Here is a 19715-nt window from a genome sequence, read left to right as displayed (position 1 = left end):
TCACTGACCTAGAGCCAGACATCCTGGAATGTGAAGTCAAGTGGGCCTTAGAAAGCATCACTACCAACAAAGCTAGTGGAGGTGATGGAATCCCAGTTGAGCTGTTGCAAATCCTGAAAGATGATGCTGCGAAAGTGCTGCACTCAATACGCCAGCAAATTTGGAAAACTCAGCAGTGGCCACAGGACTGGAAAAGGTCCGTTTTCATTCCAATCCCAAAGAAAGGCAATGCCAAAGAATGCTCAAACTACCGCACAATTGTACTCATCTCACACGCTAGTAAAGTAATGCTCAAAATTCTCCAAGCCAGGCTTCAGCAATACATGAACTGTGAACTTCCAGATGTTCAAGCTGGTTTTAGAAAAGGCAGAGGAACCAGAGATCAAATTGCCAACATCTGCTGGATCATGGAAAAAGCAAGAGAGTTCCAGAAAAACATCTATTTCTGCTTTATTGACTATGCCAAAGCCTTTGACTGTGTGGATCACAACAAACTGTGGAAAATTCTTCAAGAGATGGGAATACCAGACCACCTGACCTGCCTCTTGAGAAACCTATATGCAGGTCAGGAAGCAACAGTTAGAACTGGACATGGAACAACAGACTGATTCCAAATAGGAAAAGGAGTACATCAAGGCTGTATATTGTCACCCTGTTTATTTAACTTATATGCAGAGTACATCATGAGAAATGCTAGGCTGGAAGAAGCACAGGCTGGAATCAAGATTGCTGGGAGAAATATCAATAACCTCAGATATGTAGATGACACCACCCTTATGGCAGAAAGTGAAGAGGAACTAAAAAGCCTCTTGATGAAAGTGAAAGAGGAGAGTGAAAAAGTTGGCTTAAAGCTCAACATTCAGAAAACGAAGATCATGGCATCTGGTCCCATCACTTCATGGGAAATAGATGGGGAAAGAGTGGAAACAGTGTCAGACTTTATTTTTGGGGGCTCCAAAATCACTGCAGATGGTGATTGCAGCCATGAATTAAAAGACACTTACTTCTTGGAAGGAAAGTTATGAACAACTAGATAGCATATTCAAAAGCAGAGACATGACTTTGCCAACAAAGGTTCGTCTAGTCAAGGCCATGGTTTTTCCAGTGGTCATGTATGGATGTGAGAGTTGGACTGTAAAGAAAGCTGAGCGCCGAAGAATTGATGCTTTTGAACTGTGGTGTTGGAGAAGACTCTTGAGAGTCCCTTGGACTGCAAGGAGATCCAACCAGTCCATTCTAAAGGAGATCAATCCTGGATGTTCTTTGGAAGGACTGATGCTAAAGCTGAAACTCCAGTACTTTGGGCACCTCATGTGAAGAGTTGACTCATTGGAAAAGACTCTGATGCTGGGAGGGCTGGGGGCAGGAGGAAAAGGGGACGGCAGAGGATGAGATGGCTGGATGGCATCACCGACTAGATGGACATGAATTTGAGTGAACTCTGGGAGTTGGTGATGGACAGGGAGGCCTGGCATGCTGCGATTCATGGGGTTGCAAAGAGTCGGACACGACTGAGCGACTGAGCTGAACTGAACTGAAGTTTGTTGTAGCTTTTCTTCTAAGGAACACTATGTATGTTTATAAAAGAGTGTGAGTTGCTCAGTCATCAACTCTTTGTAACCCCGTGGACTGTAACCCATCAGGCTCCTCTGTTCATGGGATTTCCCAGGCAAGAATACTGGAGTGGTAGCCATTCCCTTCTCTAGGGGATCTTCCTGACCCAGGGATTGAACCCAGATCTCCTGCACTGAAGGTGAATTCTTTACCATCTGAGCCACCAGGGAAGCTCCAAGAGATCCAGAATAAAATTGGGTTAAAGTAGACAGGCATTTATTCTCACTTACATAATGCCCATAAGTAGGTGACACAGGCCAGGTGTGGTTCTGCTCAGTGTCAGCACTCACATTTGCCACCTCTTAGTTCTGTGGTCAGGAAGGCTTAGGTCCACATTCCTGCTCCAGGCAGCAGGAAACGAAAGAGAGAAGAGGATGGACACAGTTTCTCCTTTTCAGGACTTTCTCTGCAGTTTGCATCCGTCACTCTGGCGCTAAATCCCATGGCCACACCTCGATGCTGGGGAGAAAAAGTCACCTTCCCCCACGAGGTCATGGGCCCAGCAAAAAACTGTGGGGGCAGGGCCTGTTACTAAGAGAGAGAAGGAGCGCGAGCAGCAGGCTGCCTTAAAGGGAGCTGTGTGGCAGGGCTGGGCAGGGAGGCCGTGCGCGAGGCTGAGGGAGCAGGCTCGATGGTCTTCACGTTGAAACTGAATCTGGTGGACGTGAAGGTGTTGCTCTTAAAAGTCACACGGCGACAAGAGGTGCCAACCAGGCCGTCCGTCCCAGGCTAGCCTAGCAGCAGGTTTCCTATGAACAGATCATGTTACGAATATGGGATTTTTAGAAGGAGGAGAAGCTACTGGACAGTTCTAACTAGGGTGGGTAATAGACATAGCTGTTTCTAGAGAAGCATATTTGTTGCTATGTAGGAAATTGAAAAGAAAGAAAGTGAAGTCGCTCAGTCTTCAGCCTACAATGCTCCTCCATCCTTGGGATTTTCCAGGCAAGAGTACAGGAGTGGGTTGCCAATTCCTTCTCCAGAAGATCTTCCCAACCCAGGGATCGAACCTGGGTCTCCCGCATTGTAGGCAGATGCTTTACTATCTGAGCCACCAGGAAATTGATTGGGGTGGGGGTGAGGGGGGAAATTCAAAGCCTTATCTCCCGTCTCCAGCACCATCAGTTACATAGGGGTTGTAGACAGATTCTGCCTCTGTGTAGCCCCCCTTCCAATTCCCTCTAAAGCTTTCCTTCTCATAGCTCTGGGTCAAGAGTAAGAGTCATCCCTAAGAAGTGTTACAGGTCATAATTCTGTCCAGACTTACATTAACAGGGTTTTCAATACGATTAAGTAATTACTGAGGTGTCCTCTTTGCAATCTTCACCCAAAAGGGTTTTGCAGCTCACTTCCCATGCTGTGTGAACTCACATCTTCATCTTTTGACCCATATGGCCTTCTCTTTTTTGAATGGATTTGTTACTCTCCTGAAATCTCGTATCTTTGGTCTCAGTTTTGAGCTGCACGTCATTCTTTTCATGTAATGATAAAATGCAGCCCCTTGGACTGCAAGGAGATCCAACCAGTCAATGCTAAAGGAAATCAGTCCTGAATATTCATTGGAAAGACTGATGCTGAAGCTGAAACTCCAATACTTTGGCCATCTAATGTGAAGAACTGACTCATTGGAAAAGACCCTGATGCTGGGAAACATTGAAGGCAGGAGGAGAATGGGATGACAGAGGATGAGATGGTTGTATGGCATCACCGACATGATGGACATGAGTCTGTGTAGGCTCCAGGGGTTGGTGATGGACAGGGAAGCCCGGCATGCTGCAGTCCATGTGGTCGTAAAGAGTCGGACACGACTGACTGAACTGAACCGTCGTCCAAGAGCAAAGAGGACCAAACACCAGACACTTCAGTTCAGATGATGCAGAACTCAGGACTGTCGTGAGCCTGAGTCAAATGCACCCACATTTGGGTCTTTATGAAAAAAGGGGGCGTGGCTTCCCTGGTGACTCAGTGGTAAAGAATCCACTTGCCAATGCAGGAGACGCAGGAGTCAAATGTTCAATCCCTGGATCAGGAAGATCCCCTGGAGGAGGAAATGGCAAAATACCCCAGTGTTCTTGCCTGGGAAATCCCATGGACAGAGAAGCCTGGCAGGCCACAGTCCATGGGGTCACAAAGAGTTGGACATAATTGAGTGACTAACACTTCACTAATAGTCTTCTGATGTTCAAGACTTATATAGGTCATTATTTTTTTAAATGTGTTTAAGGAAAACTGGCTGAGAAGTGTGAGCTGCAAATCACGTCCCATGAAGGCTTCTGAGCAAAGCATCCTTCATATTCCCACCACTCTCGATACGGTCAGATATAAATAGCAGCACGGATAGTTATGAGCTATTCTCACTGAAAAAAAAGTAATTAATTGGTGTTATACACAAAGGACTTCCCTATTTTTTTTTTTTTTTTGGTAACCAGCACAGCTTTAATTACAAGTAATTGTTCTCAAAATCAGGCTGCTCATAAGTTCTGCATTGTAGACAGTGATCAAGCATCAATACACTAATCTATCACTTTCAGTATTTTGGTCATTTGGGTGTGTAAATGTGTATTTCAGACAACAAACCAGGCAGTTTCCACGGTTATTTTCTATCAAAATTTGCCTCTTTTAGGCACAGTTTGGATGATTTAGATTTTCATTCATTTGCTTTTACTTAGGAAAAGAATAGTACATTGTTTTTCTTTTTCCTGATTACTAGCTAAATACAGGGCTTATCAGGTGGCATAGTGATAAAGAATCTGCCTGCATTGTGGGAGATGCAAGAGACTCGGGTTCAATCTCTGGGCCAGGAAGATTCCCTAGAGGAGGGCATGGCAACCCACTCCAGTATTCTTTTCTGGAGAATCCCATGGACAGAGGAGTCTGGTGTGCTGCAGTCCATGGGGTTGCTAAGAGTCAGACATGACTGAGCCACGGAACAACAACAACGAAAGGTAAATACAATGGCATCAGTTGTAGCAGCAGCTGGGCTTGTTACCAGTTTCTGGCGAATCTTACTAGGTGTCCCTGTAGAACTTGGGTTGAAGCATGCAGAAACTCCCCTACTGAAATCTCTTCAGGGAATAATTGAAGCCCACTCCTGACTTCATTCAGAGCTTGTACATTTCTTTCCTCCCATAGTGGACACAGAAACTGTCACCTGAATTGTTAAAACCTGGCACGCCATTAACTCTCCACCGGGCCTTTGTATATGTGCTGAGTCGTGTCCGACTCTGGGACCCCGTGGACTGTAGTCCACCAGGTTCCTCTGCCCGTGGGATTATCTCAAGCAAGAACGCTGGAGTGGGCTGCCATTTCCTCCTCCAGGATATCTTCTCCACCGAGGAATAGAACCCGTGCCCACTGAGTCTTCTATATTGCAGGCGAATTTTTACACATTGAGCCATCAAGGAAGTCTTGAATATGTGGGTAAATGTCAAAATTCAAATTCAAAAGCCTTCCCGGGTCATCTGATGGGAACATATTAGCTCCACTTTAACCTTGTAGATGACTCCACCATTTTCTTTTCTGATCTCTTACACATGCAGAAATTATTTATCTTCTGAATAAAATAAGTTTTCTTGAATGTAAAAAAAATGGTGATACCATTTGTTTCTGTTCTAACTTTTTTTGGTGTAATAATCCAATTCCTAGCAAGAGAGTTTTAAGTGAAAAAATGGAATTAGAAACTTATCCGTATTTACAAGAAAAAAAAATAAAACAAGTGATATCTTCGGTAAACATTGAATGACTCTTATAGAACATAGACAAAGAAACACTTCAACTAAACACGAGATTACATTGATGACAGACTATGCTGTAATCCATTTAAAAACCTATTTAAAATTAGAGATTGTAGATCAGTTACAGTTAAAACTACTCATTTTCTCCATTAATTATTTTTAATCAGATTCTCTTACTAAATATGCATGCTATAGAGTGAACTGGTCCAGAACTAGGCTGCTCAATCCTAGCTTTCTTCCCAAATAATGTTTTTATTGAAGTCAGGAGAATTTCGCCTAAAATAGTAACCAGTAACTTGACAACGTTTATTGAAGGACCTCGGCAACAGTAGATGTTCAGTGACAATGAGACTCAATGCAAAGAAGAAAAAGAAGATGATAAAGGACGTATTCCTGCCCTCCTGCAGGAACTCACAGTCCACATACTAACACAGCAGTGGGCACAGGCACACACAGATACACACAGCTCAGACCAGAAGACGAATGTGGTACCAACTGGACACCTGAGAATCCAAGGACGGAGAGGACCTCCAAAAGTGGAGGGACCAGATGTACATTGGGGCTAATCCAGGGAGCTTTTTGAAATGTAGTAAATTGAATAACATAGTTGGTCATCAGATGAAGTCAAGCCAAGTTTGATGAAGCCATTTTTATTTCACAAGGGTTATTTAACCAATACTTATCAGTAGTTTACTAGACTTTAAAAAATGTATTTATTTCCTTATTTATTTGGCTGCAGCAGTCTTAGTTGTGGTATGCAGGGTCTTTAGTTGTGGCGTGTGGGGTGTGCTTCCTTGACCAAGATGAAACCCAGGCTCCCTGCACTGGGAGCGCAGTCGTAGCCACCGAGCTACTGGGGAAGTCCCTATACTTTTAACTTACATGAAAACTTTAAATAATCATTTTGGGAAGAGAGAAAACGTGACAGGTTGTGGAAACTCTGGGAAGACTGAAAGACACAAGAAAAACTTCCAGGCCAGAAAGAGCCAGTCAAGAATGAAAGGAAGCTGGGTTTGGTGAGAACATGGGGTCCATCTATGTGGAACTCCTGGAGGACAAGGCAGATAATCCCAGATGGATAAATGATAGTGGAAGGAGAGACTTTCAAACCACAGTGGAATTGCTCCAGTTGCCACAGGGCATTTTCACATCACAATTACTCTTGCTTTGTATAGGTTCTTCCTGCAACCACTTAAAGGCAGTTGCCCAAACCAAAGATTAGTCAAAGTGAGACATACTGCAGTGATGTGTGTTCAGCCTCTGCCCACAAGATCTCCAAGCACAACAATTTAGTAGAAAATAAGCAGTTATCTGATGTATAGAGAAAAAAAAAATGCAAGTGCTCATTTACATTTTAAATTTCCATATTCCCTATTAGTGGATGGGTGTGCACTGCCTAAGACGGCAGTCATCTGGAACGACCCTGTCTTAAAACAGGTAATGAACGCCTGAGGGACACAGCGGCCCAGCTGTGTAAATGGGGCCAATTATTGACACGAACAGGAACAGTGAGCACATTCAGACCAATGTGCTCCATGAGTGGCTTTCCCGTCACTCGCATTCACACATGTTAGGTGCTCAGTGAATTTTTGAACGAAGGAGATTAACTTGCCTATTTACAGTGTGATTTCTAGGACACACAGAGGACTTCAGTGACAAGTCAACTAACTAAGAGAGTTAACGGATGAGAGCCTCACCCTTCAAGCCACGCCAAGGGCAAAGGCAAAAGTTTTGGGGTGCGTGAGCAGCCCCTGTGACTAACCCTTAGCAGAATAAACCCATGTCTGTGTAGTGTGTTTCCATTTCCAAAAATAAGAAATACATCCCTTTCATAAAAATAAAAGAACTCTAAGTAAAAAGACCAAAGGGTGCTCTCAGAATTTCGAGAACCTGGGTCTTCCTTGGAGGTCCAGTGGCTGAGACCCCAAGCTCGCAATGCAGGCGAGCTGAGTTCGATCCCTGGTCACGGAACTAGATCCCACATGCGGTAACTAAGGTTTCACATCGTTATTGCTATTGTTTAGTCACTGAGTCATGTCTGACTCTGTTTTGTAAATAAGTTCATTTGTAGATTCATTTTAGATTCCACATATAAAGGATGCCATATGAGATTTCTCCTTCTCTGTCTGACTTACTTCACTCAGTAGGATCCATCCCTGGATCCATCCGTGTTGCTGTAAATGGCCTTATTTTGTTCTTTTTGATAGCTGAATCATATTCTTTTGTATATATGTACCATATCATCTTTATCCAGGGAAACTTACAATCTTATTAGAAAGATGATGCAGGCACCCAACCTAAAGAGATAATGAAGTGTATCCATTTTCTAGGCAGTAAGTCATTTCCACATGAGCAACAGAGGAGTCTCAGAGACGGAAGAGCTTTCTTCAGATGAAATGAGCTTTGCAACAGTGCCTGTGTTTTGCTTCAAGGTGGGTATTATGGAGAGGAGGAGCCTGGGCGAAAGGAAGGCGTCATCTGAGTCAAGTAGGATGCTGGCTGGGAGCAGGTATGCTCAATCGTGTGACACGGGCTGTCTGAGAGGCCTTGTCAGACCAAGAGCAAGTGTTCTTACCTAATCTCAACCTTCCCTTTTCATCAGCTGATCTGCAAATAGGCCAAACTTCAAAGATTGCCTATGTCAACCTTGGCTGTTTATAAGGGCAGGGAACCATTTGTGGTATTATTATTATTGTTTAAAACATTTAATCTTGTGCTTCTATCTTTCCAATAGCATCTGGACAACCTTTTGATTCTTCTCTGGCGATAATGAAATCATTAGAAAAATGTACCAAAATTCTTTTTTTGCTTATATCTGCGCCATTTGGAACATATGTGACTAAATTGAACTCCACTTGCACGTGGGTTTTCTAGCTTTTTCTCTCTCCCCTTGTTTTGAAAAAAAAAAAAAACAACAACAACAACAACCCTGTTGGAATCCCTTCCCTAAAAGAGCAAGGCATCTGAGTCCTGTGTGTGGCTGGAGGTACCCCTCTGCGCCCTCCACATGTCCTTGCTCTAGATAGCTAGCCACAACCTACCCAGCACATTTTTGTGGCTGAAGTGACCTAGAGTCTGGGGCCCTTTGGTGTTGAAGATTTTCTTTAGGTTCCAAGTTGATTTTATAGCAATAATACACACCCAGTTTGGGCATTTCGCAAAGCATTGCTCGATGACCATGGGGAATCCAGCTAGGCTGTTGGGACGAGTAGCTAAAATACCTTCGAGCGCCTGACATACATCAAAGAAAGTCTTTTCCTTTCTTAGAAGCCCCATTGCCAGCCGTTCCAGCCACGGGGCCCGAGTTAAGCAGGAGTTAAGCAGGAAAAGAGCAGCTCTCGCTCGTCCCAGGAGAGGCCTCGCTGGAAAGATTTTTCCAGAAGGAGCTTGCACCAAAGCATAAAAGGTTCAGCCTCCAGCCTCTCATTCAAAAAAAGTTTTTAAAGCCTTTTTAAGGAAACAATTTAAACCCAGCTGCACTTATCGATCAGTGATTTGATTTTGCTTTGTTAGGAGGCATTTGTAATCTGCTTTTAAATGTTTTTTGTTCCTGGCCCTCATTGATAGCAAGTTCTGCCGGAGGCTACTTCTCAAAACTTGTCACTGGGGCTTTCCAGGCTCTGAGAACAGCAAGAATAATTTGAATCTGGACCTCCCCCTCCCCCACTTCCCAGCCTTCTCCTCTAAGCACAGAAGCAAATGCTAGCGAGGTGCCGCTTAGGCTAAAACCTTGCAAAAAAAGCCATTTGTCTTTAAAAGGAAAGGGACAGAAAGCGAGCAAATTCTGTTTAGGAAGTCAGAAAGGCAAGTAGATTTTCTTTCTCAAGTGCATCCAGTTCATCTCTAAAAGGGTGTTGTTGTTCAGTCACTAAGTAGAGTCCGACTCTTTCTGACCCCATGGACTGCAGCACGCCAGGGTTCCCTGTCCCTCACTATCTCCTAGAGTTTGCCCAAGTTGATGTCCATTGAATTGGTGATGCTATACAACCATCTCATTCTCTGCCACCCCCTTCTCCTTTTGCCTTCAGTCTTTCCCAGCTTCAAAGTCTTTTCCAATGAGTTGGCTCTTTGAAAAAGGTACAGCTCCTCAAATCTTGTCCCAGCCTGGTGCTTGGGGCCGTAAAAAGCTAAACTTCCCCTGAATTGAAAAAAAAATCTGAATTGCAGCAGGACACCCTATTTCTGCCGTAAACAGTCTTTATGGAAACTTTTTTCATTTACAGCTTTCAGAGGTTGTCACTGTGCCTCTAATGGCATTGTGCAGTGTTAATTTTATGTTCCCCAAAGTGCCATAAACGAGTGGCTCTTCTATTATTATAATATAAACTGAAGAACAGGAACTGTGCTCTTAATTTAACTAATCACTTCTGATATCTCCCAACCTTATAGAAACCCAAAACACTTGTAGGATGTCTGTCCTTTGATTTTTTTTTTTAATGAAATGCACACACATGTTATTTTTTATAATGTAAGCATACGCTTCCACAAGTATGATCTTTATGAGTTTACTTAGCAAGAAACCAAATACGTGAGGAAAACAGACCTTTTTCCAGCGGTGCCTTAATTGTCTTTCCTGCGTGCTCAACAGATCATTACTGGATGTTTGTGGGGTCCCGCACAGAGCAACTTCACACCCAAGAAGAGGGTAACGTGTCTTTGTTGTTTATAAAAACGACAGCCCCTAATGGGCCATATTAGCTCTAACACAAACTATTAAATCCCCTTCGCTAAATGCTGCTGTGTTCTGTTTCAGCATCTCGGCAGCCCCGGGAAGTAGGTGCAAACTCCAGGACCCCCGCGCGCACATTGAGACGATTATAGAGGCTGGTTATTAGATAAGCCTCGGAAGGATGTTTTTCTTGGGCTGCTCACAAGCATTTTGAAAGAGTTGTGCTCCAGGTTTGAGGTCCCCTGTTTTCTTCCTCTTAAACTATGAGCAGCTGTCGCACATGACCTACTTCTGTAGGGCCCTGTAATAATTTCCTTCCTTCGGAGGCTTCAGGAGTCCTCCTCCTGCCCTGTGAAAAAAAAAAAAAAAGGGGACAAATATTTTAATCCAAGCAAAATGCTGAAGCAGGTCTTGTTGGTTTCAGGGAAGAAACTCAATCCAGCTCCATCACCGAGTGAAGGCCTCAAATTGGAACCATCTGGGCTGCAGAAGGGCTCTGGGACCTTTGGGGAGGGCGGGGACGGCCTTGCCTAGGGCTGCAGCCCGTACACCTGCAGAGACCCAGGCATCTGGGCAGGAGGCTGGACTCAGCCCCGAATCTGGCCTTCCAGGCTTTTCAGCTGGTCGCCAGCTCAGAACAGCCGGGAAGCCAAGGTGACCATGCTGAGGTAAAGGTAAATAGCCAGGAAGGCAAGGTGACCACGCTCAGCTTGTCCAATAAAGAGTCCCCACAACGACGGAACACATCTGACAAAAATCAGTCAGAAACACACACTTTCCAACTCTTTCAGAGGTCAAGGGAGAAGGTCTTCAGGGAACTGTAGGTTGGAACACTTGATATCCTTGGAGTTCTCCATTAAGCTGGGGAGTAAAAGGTGTCGGCAAAGCCTTGAATGTGTCTCATCGTCTCTGCCTTCGTTTTATTTATTTGGTTTCTGTTTGCTTGTTTACCGTGTTGATTGGCTGACTTGACCCTCCAGGGAAGTGAAAGCACTTTTCAAGTGTGTTCTAATAGCCAAGCCAGAAGACTTCGGGCAAGCTCCTGGGAGAATATTTTAAATAAAGTATTTTTAACATTTTTGTACAGCTAATCATTTGCTTTTTTAAAAAATTTAAAAACTGGAAGAAAAGTTACTTCTTGTTTAATAAAGAGAGTTGTATTCTTTAAGAAAAAAATTTTTTTTGTACAGCAAAATTTTTGTATTGCTCCATGCATGTTTCAACTCATGTGCCCTCTGCCCCAACTCCCCCATTTTCAAACAAAAAGGATGAGGATCTTTGCTTAGTCAAAGACCAGAAATCTTACTTTGAAATCCAGCTCATGATATATTTTCTGGAAAGAAAATGGGACACAAAGACCGAAATGGGACAGTTGTTCAAGTAATACATACATTTTCCAAATATCGGTTGACAAGGAATATGTCATCTTTAATCTGGGTTTTAAATTATTGACTGTGGTTAGAAGTATAGTGACTATGATGTGGCCCTTACAGATTCCTGAAGAATACGATCAAACAGGACACTCTGGGGGTGGGAGACCCTGAATCCACCTCAGCACAGAGATCAGAGATTAGAGGGCAATAATGAGAGAAAGAGCCAGTCATTGGAAAAGGTGGCACTTTGGAGAAAACATAGGAAAGGCTGTTGAAATTTTGGGTTTAGTCAAATGTGTCAAAGTGTACATTTATCTGGCTTCTTCTATGTAACTTTTCCAAAGGAACCCATGGACCACAGTTTTTTGCTTGTTGTGATTGAATGTATTAGTTTATCGTAATTAAATGTACTGACTGATGGAAATTATACAGTCAAGATGTAGATAATATACTTGAAGAAAACACTTTATTTGTTTAAAAAAAAACTTTAAAAAATGTGCGCAAGGATTTTTTTTTTAATTCCTAAAGAGAAAAGAAACATTTCAAAATAATAATTGGATGGCCAGCCGCACAGGACGTCTTTCTTTTTTGCAAAGTTTTGAGACTAAAAAGGACACATATGGAGCCAGCTTCTGGGACACACCATGATACGGTTCAGCCGTGTGGGGTTTGTGTCAAGAGCATTCTCCCAGGCGCCCCTGACCCGAGGCACCTGGCAGGGCCACAGGAGTGTTGGGCTTACTCTTTCGAAAGTGAAAAAACTGAAAGTGTTGGTCGATCAGTTGTGCCTGACTTTTTTCGATCCCAAGGACTGTAGCCTGCCAGGCTCCTCGATCCATGAGATTCTCCAGGCAAGAATACTGGAGTGGGTAGCTGATCCCACTCTTTTTACCCCTGTTCCAAATGTATATGCATGAACATTTAGATTTTTAGCCAAATCTTTGTTCTCTGAAATCTCCAGGATGCTTCCTACTCCTGCCTACGCACCCAGCTGCAACCAGGCACACCTCCCCCGACCCCCTAGCCTGCCCGCTGCCTGCCTGGCCACGGGACTCAGTGGAGCTGAGCGCCCTTCCTATGAGGTCTCCTGTGGAAAGCCAGTCAGCTGAGACTGGGAAAGGCCCCGTGGAAACAAACGGGGAGCCCAGCCTGGCAGCAGCTGGCCCTCTCAGGCAATTATAGCGACCCTGGATACAAGCTTGTGTTTCTCTGGGAACCCTGGCACCGTCTCACTCCTGGAACTCCGAGAGGGGCCAGGCCCAGCACAGGGGCCCAACAGGCCGGCCACTTGGACGAGTTGTGAGTTTCTGCAAAGCACCAATGCCTAGAATCAGCAAAAGGAGAAATTCGGTGGGTGTCTTCATTATTTTTAAATACAGGGTGTGATAACGTCAACCTACCCCTAAATTAAAGTAATGATTATAACAATCACGTGGCAACAAAGTCAATGTTCTGATGGTTTTATTTGAAAAGCACATTTTCTGCAAATTAGAAATAATTGATATAAATACATTATTATATATAGATATATGTATAATATAATATGGGCTTCCCTGGTGGCTCAGTGGTAAAGAATCCGCCTGCCAATGCAGGAGATTCAGAAGAGGAGGGTTTGATCCCTGGGTAGGGAAGATCCCCTGGTAAGGGAAATGGCAACCCACTTCAGTATTCTTGCCTGGAGAATCCCATGGACAGAGGAGACTGGTGGGCTACACAGTTCATAGGGTTGCAAAGAGTTGGACACAACTGAGCAACTGAACAACAGCAAAAACATAATATAATATATCCCTACACACACACCTATTTTGACAGAAAGCTCCACTCCCCTCCTCCCCGTTTTGATGAAAGGTAAACAGTTGGGAGTGGGCAATTTCAGGTTGATTTCTGAACTGGGATGGGAAAGTGCTTCTGACTGAAAAAGAAAGAATAGTTTTTTGACCAAAATGGTCAGGAGGTGATGAGGACTGACCTCCCCTCCCCCAGCCCTTGGCTGCCAAATCTTAACTGCCTGAAAACTTAGAGAAATGCTTGATTAAAACTAGAATAAAAATCTCCAGTCGCCTTCAGCAAACCGCAGCACAAGGGTGGGAGAAGCTGTGCCAGGCTGCAGTCGAGTTACTTGGCGTCTGCTGAAAGCACGGCTCCCTTCCTGTTTAATAATTAATTCAACTTTAAAGCCCCAAGGATCTGGACTCAGCACCAGCTTCACAAAGCGGTACAGAAACAAAATGCTTCCAGAACTGGAGGGGGACAGAGGAAGAAAGAATCTAACATTTCAAGAAACATCACCACATGGGGCCGGGGTTGGGGGTGGGGCTGGGGCTGGGAGGCGGAGAGGAGCAGGGTGGAGAAATTCAAAATTAAATAAATACACACAAAAGCAAGGTTATTCGTCACCATAGGCCCCAGGACGGGGAGGGCACAGGGAGCTAGAAGTCATCTACTTGGGGCGCAGGCTGGGTGCCCACAGGCTCATGGGAAGCCAGTGGCCAATGGGCCCTGTATCTGGAGAAGGAAAGACCCAGGCTCTGTTCATTAGTCAGATCAACACACTAGAAAAGGCATTAAAGGTGGGCCAGTGCCCCTTGCTCCTCCATCAAGCCCCCAGCCTCACGATTCTCTACGAAGGGATGGCCAGGGAGGAAACGTGGACACACACACCCCCACAGCTGAAAAGAGAGAGGAGGGATTTAGTGAATAGCTGCTCAGTGCTGTAAGAACAACGCAGAAACCCAAGCAAGTTAGTAGACTTCAAATTCAGTTACAGAAACTAACACCCGGCATAGCAGCAAACTGCAAAACACATGCTGTTGGGCTCCCTGAACTGGGGCTGGTGATTTTTATAAACCATTCACTTTCTCAAAAGGGGTGAATTCAGGACCGGGGAAAATACACCAAGGATGCTTTAAGGAGGCAGAAGTCATGAACAACTCACCAGATCTCTTAACACACGCAGGTGTGTGGAAGAGCGCTTCCAGAAAGACTGAACCTCAACCTGGGAATCCAGTGCCCAACCACACAGACTGAGCCGCTGTGTGTGGGACATCTCAGGATCCTAAAGCATCTGAGAGAGGGGACCCTAGTAAGGAACAGATTAAATGAAACAAAGGCCTGGCTGGCCAAGGAAAAGAGGAAAGCAGGTTAAGCACCAAATTGTATTTATTTTTCCCTCATTATTATTATAAAGAAGACACGGTGTAGAAACTCCCCATATCCACTGAGACTCCAGTAGGATATTTTGAAAAAGACATTCATGTAATTAAAGGGTTGATTTCAACAAATACTGGCCTGAATATTTTCCCCAGTCCATAAAAAAGGGGATAATACTCTACAATTATCAAAACGATGTGGATTTTCTTTATATTTTACTTTCTGCACAAATCAGTTACACAATGTTTAAAGACACCTCCTCCACATGTGCTTCCTCCCACGTCAGACCGATGGCATTGCCTTGAAAACAGCTCGAGTGTCTTTGAAAAATAAGCCTGCCTTCCTCAAAACTGTGCCAACCCGAGTTTGAAACCAGTTTCCGGTTACTAAACCATTTCAAAATCAGAAAGTCAATTTATCTTCTCTAGTTTTGAGTCAGTGAATGTTCAGCTGGAGTTTTTATCTTTTAATTCCAGGTTCAGATTTGAGCTGATGTCCGTTTTCTTCCCAAGCTCATAGCACTTTGGGTCCGTTAGGGAGCCTACCCCACGCCAGTGACTGAATCATCCTGTACCTTAGTTTCCTGGCCTGTGAAATGGGAACCATCTTTGTTCTGAGCTCACCAGTCTGTGATAAGATTTGTGGCCTGATGAGAGGAGCCTGGCGGGCTACAGTCCACAGAATCGCGAAGAGTCAGAGCAGAAGACAAGCGGCTTGGCACGCACGCATGCTCACGGGCCACACAACACGGCACCCTTCAAGTTCAAGAGCACAGCCCCTTCTGAGGTGCCCGTGACCCCTCCCTCAGCTACCCTCCCTGGGGGCAGTTATTGAGCCCACTCAGCCCATTTGCTGAGTTCCTGGGTGCCCCTGTCGCTTTACAGAATAGATGCGTTTTAAAGGCTTGTAAATTGATTTTCTGTAAAGCCAATCGTATTTCCAGGACCGAGGGAGCTTTTTATTTCAAGGAATGTCCATGGTGAATCCTTTCTGAAAGCAGTAGATTCCTCCGTGGCGAGGGCAGTTAGCTATCAGCTTATCTTTTTTCTTTTCTCTTTAAAAATAAATCCAGATAGTTACATGAGGCAGGTGGTCTCGTGGAAAGAACGCCGATCGTGAGACAAGCCAGCTCCCGGGTTGGCCCAGCCACTCACGGTGCAAACCCGGGCAAGTTACAGACCAGCTGCCACTGCAGCTGAGGGAGGGGCTCACAGACTTCCAGGGGCGCCAAGATTCTGCTGCGTAGATGGAGCCCAAGGCGGCGAGGCTTGTTTCTGGGGAGGTGGAGAACTTTCGACACTCATAGTTCCTGCTGTAACAGAGCTGTGAGTTAAATTAAGTGGGCCCAGGGTTTGCAGGGCCCATCCGGCTCCATGATACTGATTCTGTGTGAATCTGGACTCACGGACGTCCGAGTCAGTGCCCCAGTGTCCGACCCCATTCACTAAATGTCGCCTGTTCACGCCTGCCCACTTACCCATTCAGAGCAACTCACAGGAACTGGTGGGGGTCAGGTCATTCGGAACGGACCACCTGTGGATGTGAACATGCCCTAAAAGGGAAGGGAAGGTGACTCTGTGATCAAAAGAATAGACATGCAGCTTAAGTCTGGGTGGCCAACGTACTTTCTGGGGGCAGGTGTATTCTATTCAAAATTCCACACGAGCTTAAAATGCCCTGTTGGAAATTCCAGGATATGAGGACTATGAAGGAAACAGCACAGCCCTCCTAGCACCAAGTCCCCTTCCCAGGACCCTACCTCCCCAAGGTTTGCAAGGCAGCGTCCCTTTCGTAGAGGTGGCCTGTGGCCCCCAGAGTCTCACGGGGCAGGACTCCTCACCTCAGTGTTCTCATCTGAAGACTAGGGGTGACACCCTCATGGTGGGTACACAACCGATGTGTGCAGACCCCTTAGTAACTATACCCAGCACCCGCAGAGTCCTCAGCTGGTGTGGGCCATTGTGATGACGACAGCAGCTGGATTTAACCAAAGAGCCCATTATCAGAATTACGCAGCAAGTACTGCCAAACTGAGGTATCTTAGTCCCTTTGCTGGGGCTTCCCTGGTGGTGCAGCAGTAAAGAATCTGCCTGCCAATGCAGGGGACACAGGTCCGATCCCTGGGTCGGGAAGATCCCCTGGCGAAGGAAGTGGCAGTCCACTCCAGTATTCTTGCCTGGGGGATCCCCATGGACAGAGGAGACTGGCGGGCTGCAGTCCACAGGGTATTGTATTCAACTGAGTGGCTGAACAACAGCAATATTGATTTACTAGAGCCGCCATGACACGTTACCACAGACTGGGGGGCTTAAACCACAGAAACGTGTGTCTTCACCCTTCTGAAGGCCAAGAGTCCCAGACCAGGTGCAGACAGAGCTGGTTCTCCTAATCCGTCTTCTCCCTGTGTCTCCACAGGGTTGTCCCTCTGGGCCTGTCTGCGTCCCTGCCTCTTCCTATAAGGACATCAGCCACGTCGGATGAGAGCCCACCCTAGTGACTTCAGGGTGCTCACTCGGTAGTGCCCAGCTCTTTTGTGATCCCATGGACTGCGGCAGGCCGGGCTCCCCTCACCTGAGTAGCACGTAATTCCATTAGCTATTGGTCACCACATGGCTCGTGCAGGAAGCTTTCAAAGAAAATTAAAGTAAGGGAAGGAAAAAAGATCTGGCACTGGTTATTAACTCCACCTCAGGGTGACTTCTCTTCAGGGCCAATTAAATAGCGGCTCTGGGCTGTTAAGTTTACTGGTTTGCTTGTAGGTGCCACATCTTCGTCAAGGACAGCCGAGGCCCAGATCTGCTTCGGTTTCACGCGATGAAGCCAGGGCTCTCTCTGCAAACCCAAGTTTTATGTGAAATTGTAGGTGTGGCCACCCATGTGTGTGCTGACCTTCCTTCTTTAAGAAACAACTTTTGCATTACCAGGTAAATGCCCTTTTGGTAGAATTTCCATGGAACACTGGTGACATCCTGTGGTCAGCGGTGTTTAAGGCAGCCAGTGTTTCTCAGGAACTATCTCAGGGAAGAAAGAAAATGCCCCCACATAAATCCTAGTTTGTTTTGTAAAACCAAGAAGAAAAAAGTCTATCCTGATTCCTAATTATTTGTACAATGCAGACGTCTCCTTTTTTGAGTTAATGCAGTTTTCCCATGAATGTGGACAAAAGCAAATCCTGGAATGAGTATCTTTGGTCAGAAGTATGAGGCAGACAGAAATTACAGCTTCATCCAAACAGAGGATGTGTGCCATGATGTCGGTGTCCACCCAACACCACCCCCACCATCGTACCTGGTTCCCACCACCTGCTACTTAATTCTCTTCGTCTTGGCTCTGAATCCAGAACTTGCAGGAGACAACCTTCTGCAAAAGAGCACACAGCATGCCATAAAGGGAAAACAGTGGGTATTTTGGCATTTTTACATCCGTGACAATAAATTGAAGCCATTTAGTTGTAAATGTGATATTACACTTGACGGTTTCCCCTGGCAGAGTGCTGAGCGGCCCATATTGAACACAGGCAGAGAAGTGGGTCTCAGGGAGCAGAGCCCATCGCCAGAGCAACCCACCAAAGGGGCTCGTAAAAGCATTTGTTGGTCGTTTAGAATCACCGCTCAGCTCCACCTTCCCGGTGCCGGGGGCAGCCCCTGCTTGGAGGAAGTCGTGCTGGAGCAGGTGATGGAGTTTATGTTGTTCTTCTGTTTATTAAAAACGGATGGGAGCGCTTGACAGAAAAATCAAACTCTGGTCACGGCTCATTAATCCCTGTTGTATCTGTCAGGGGTGTGAGTCGGCTCCACTGCACCTCTGGAAGGGGTTCACAGCTGAGCTCTGGTGCTCTCTCTCATTTTGAGTGGAAAGGGGTGCCAATTACCTGGAAGGGGAGAGAGCAAGAGACTATTTTTAACCTACTAGCTTTGGTGGACAGTAAGTTTAAGCGACTTGGTTTAAGAGAAAAAGGATTATGGTGGAGAATTTTATTGCCGGTATTTGTCACAAAGAAGAAGGAAGGTAAAAATGGATGTGGCATAGAGTCTACTATTATGGCTCTATTATGAAAAGCACGCCTCTCGGAGACAGATCTTCGGGCAAATCCTGCAGACTCCTGACATCACATGCGGTCACAGAAACACAGCCCTGCAGGAAGTCATCCTGAGGTACCAGCCTCCTCCCCAGAGATGGAGATGAGACCTTTTACAGCAAGCCAGAGGAACAGACCAGTCCCTCTATTGGGAACAATGACCTGCTTAACAGAATGTATGTTGAGAGCCTTCCTTCTGTGCCCAACTCAGCCTTACTGGTTAGAAAGACCACAGGATGGGGAGACCACTGATTTTCCTGTTGATTTGGGGGTTGGGTTTGAAGTCTCCTAGAGCCTTGGATTCCTTGTCTATATGAGAAATAAAGGCAATAATTTAGTGTCTGCCCCATGGGATGTCGGAGGGATTAAATGAGATAATGTGTCAATCACTTAAGCAGAGCACCTGGACCCTGGGAAACCTGCAGTAGAAGTTACTCTCAAAACGGTTTCTCAGTTCAGTTCAGTTGCTCAGTCATGTCAGACTCTTTGCAACCTCATGGACCACAGCACGCCAGGGGTTTCCCTGTCCATCACCAACTCCCAGAGCTTACTCAAACTCATGTCCATTGCATCAGTGATGCCATCCAACCATCTCATCCTCTGTCATCCTCTTCTCTTCCCTCCTTCAACCTTTCCTAGCATCAGGGTCTTTTCAAATGAGTCGGTTCTTCACATCAGGTGGCCAAAGTATTGGAATTTCAGCTTCAGCATCAGTCCTTCCAATGAATATTCAGGACTGATTTCCTTTAAGATGGACTGGTTGGATCTCCTTGCAGTCCAAGGGACTCTCAAGAATCTTCTCCAACACCACAGTTCAAAAGCATCAATTCTTGGGCACTCAGCTTTCTTTATAGTCCAACTCTCACATCCATACATGACTACTGGAAAAACCATAGACTTGACTAGACAAAACTTTGTTGGCTAAGTAATGTCTCTGCTTTTTAATATGCTGTCTAGGTTGGTCATTGTTTTCTTCCAAGGTTACTAGTAAGCTTTAATTAGAAAAGGTACATGTACCTTCATAGCAGCACAATTCATAATAGCCAAGACATGGGAACAACTTAAATGTCCATTGACAGATTAATGGATAAAGAAGA

At 45.3% G+C, this 19715-nt stretch overlaps 1 long non-coding RNA gene across 2 annotated transcripts; it reads right to left on the bottom strand.

Moving 5' to 3' along the window:
• Window positions 1–11876: 11876 nt before the first annotated feature.
• LOC147363659 (uncharacterized) lies at window positions 11877–19087 on the bottom strand. 2 transcript variants are annotated; one of them, XR_015137351.1, is made up of 4 exons: window positions 18008–19087; window positions 17829–17900; window positions 16018–16092; window positions 11877–14454 (listed from the first exon to the last, which is right to left on the bottom strand). It is a non-coding gene; the product is annotated as an uncharacterized LOC147363659 (long non-coding RNA). The 2 variants fall into 2 exon arrangements; XR_015137350.1 differs by lacking the exon at window positions 11877–14454 and adding an exon at window positions 14532–15852.
• Between the last annotated feature and the right edge of the window lie 628 nt (window positions 19088–19715).

The sequence above is a fragment of the Bos grunniens genome, chromosome 11 (genome assembly GCF_055505025.1).
Source record: "Bos grunniens cultivar Pamir isolate PY7600 chromosome 11, Bosgru_T2T1.0, whole genome shotgun sequence".
NCBI classification, from domain to species: domain Eukaryota; kingdom Metazoa; phylum Chordata; class Mammalia; order Artiodactyla; family Bovidae; genus Bos; species Bos grunniens.
The sequence above is the reverse complement of the archived record's forward strand: the minus strand, read 5'-3'. Positions and strand labels throughout refer to the sequence as shown.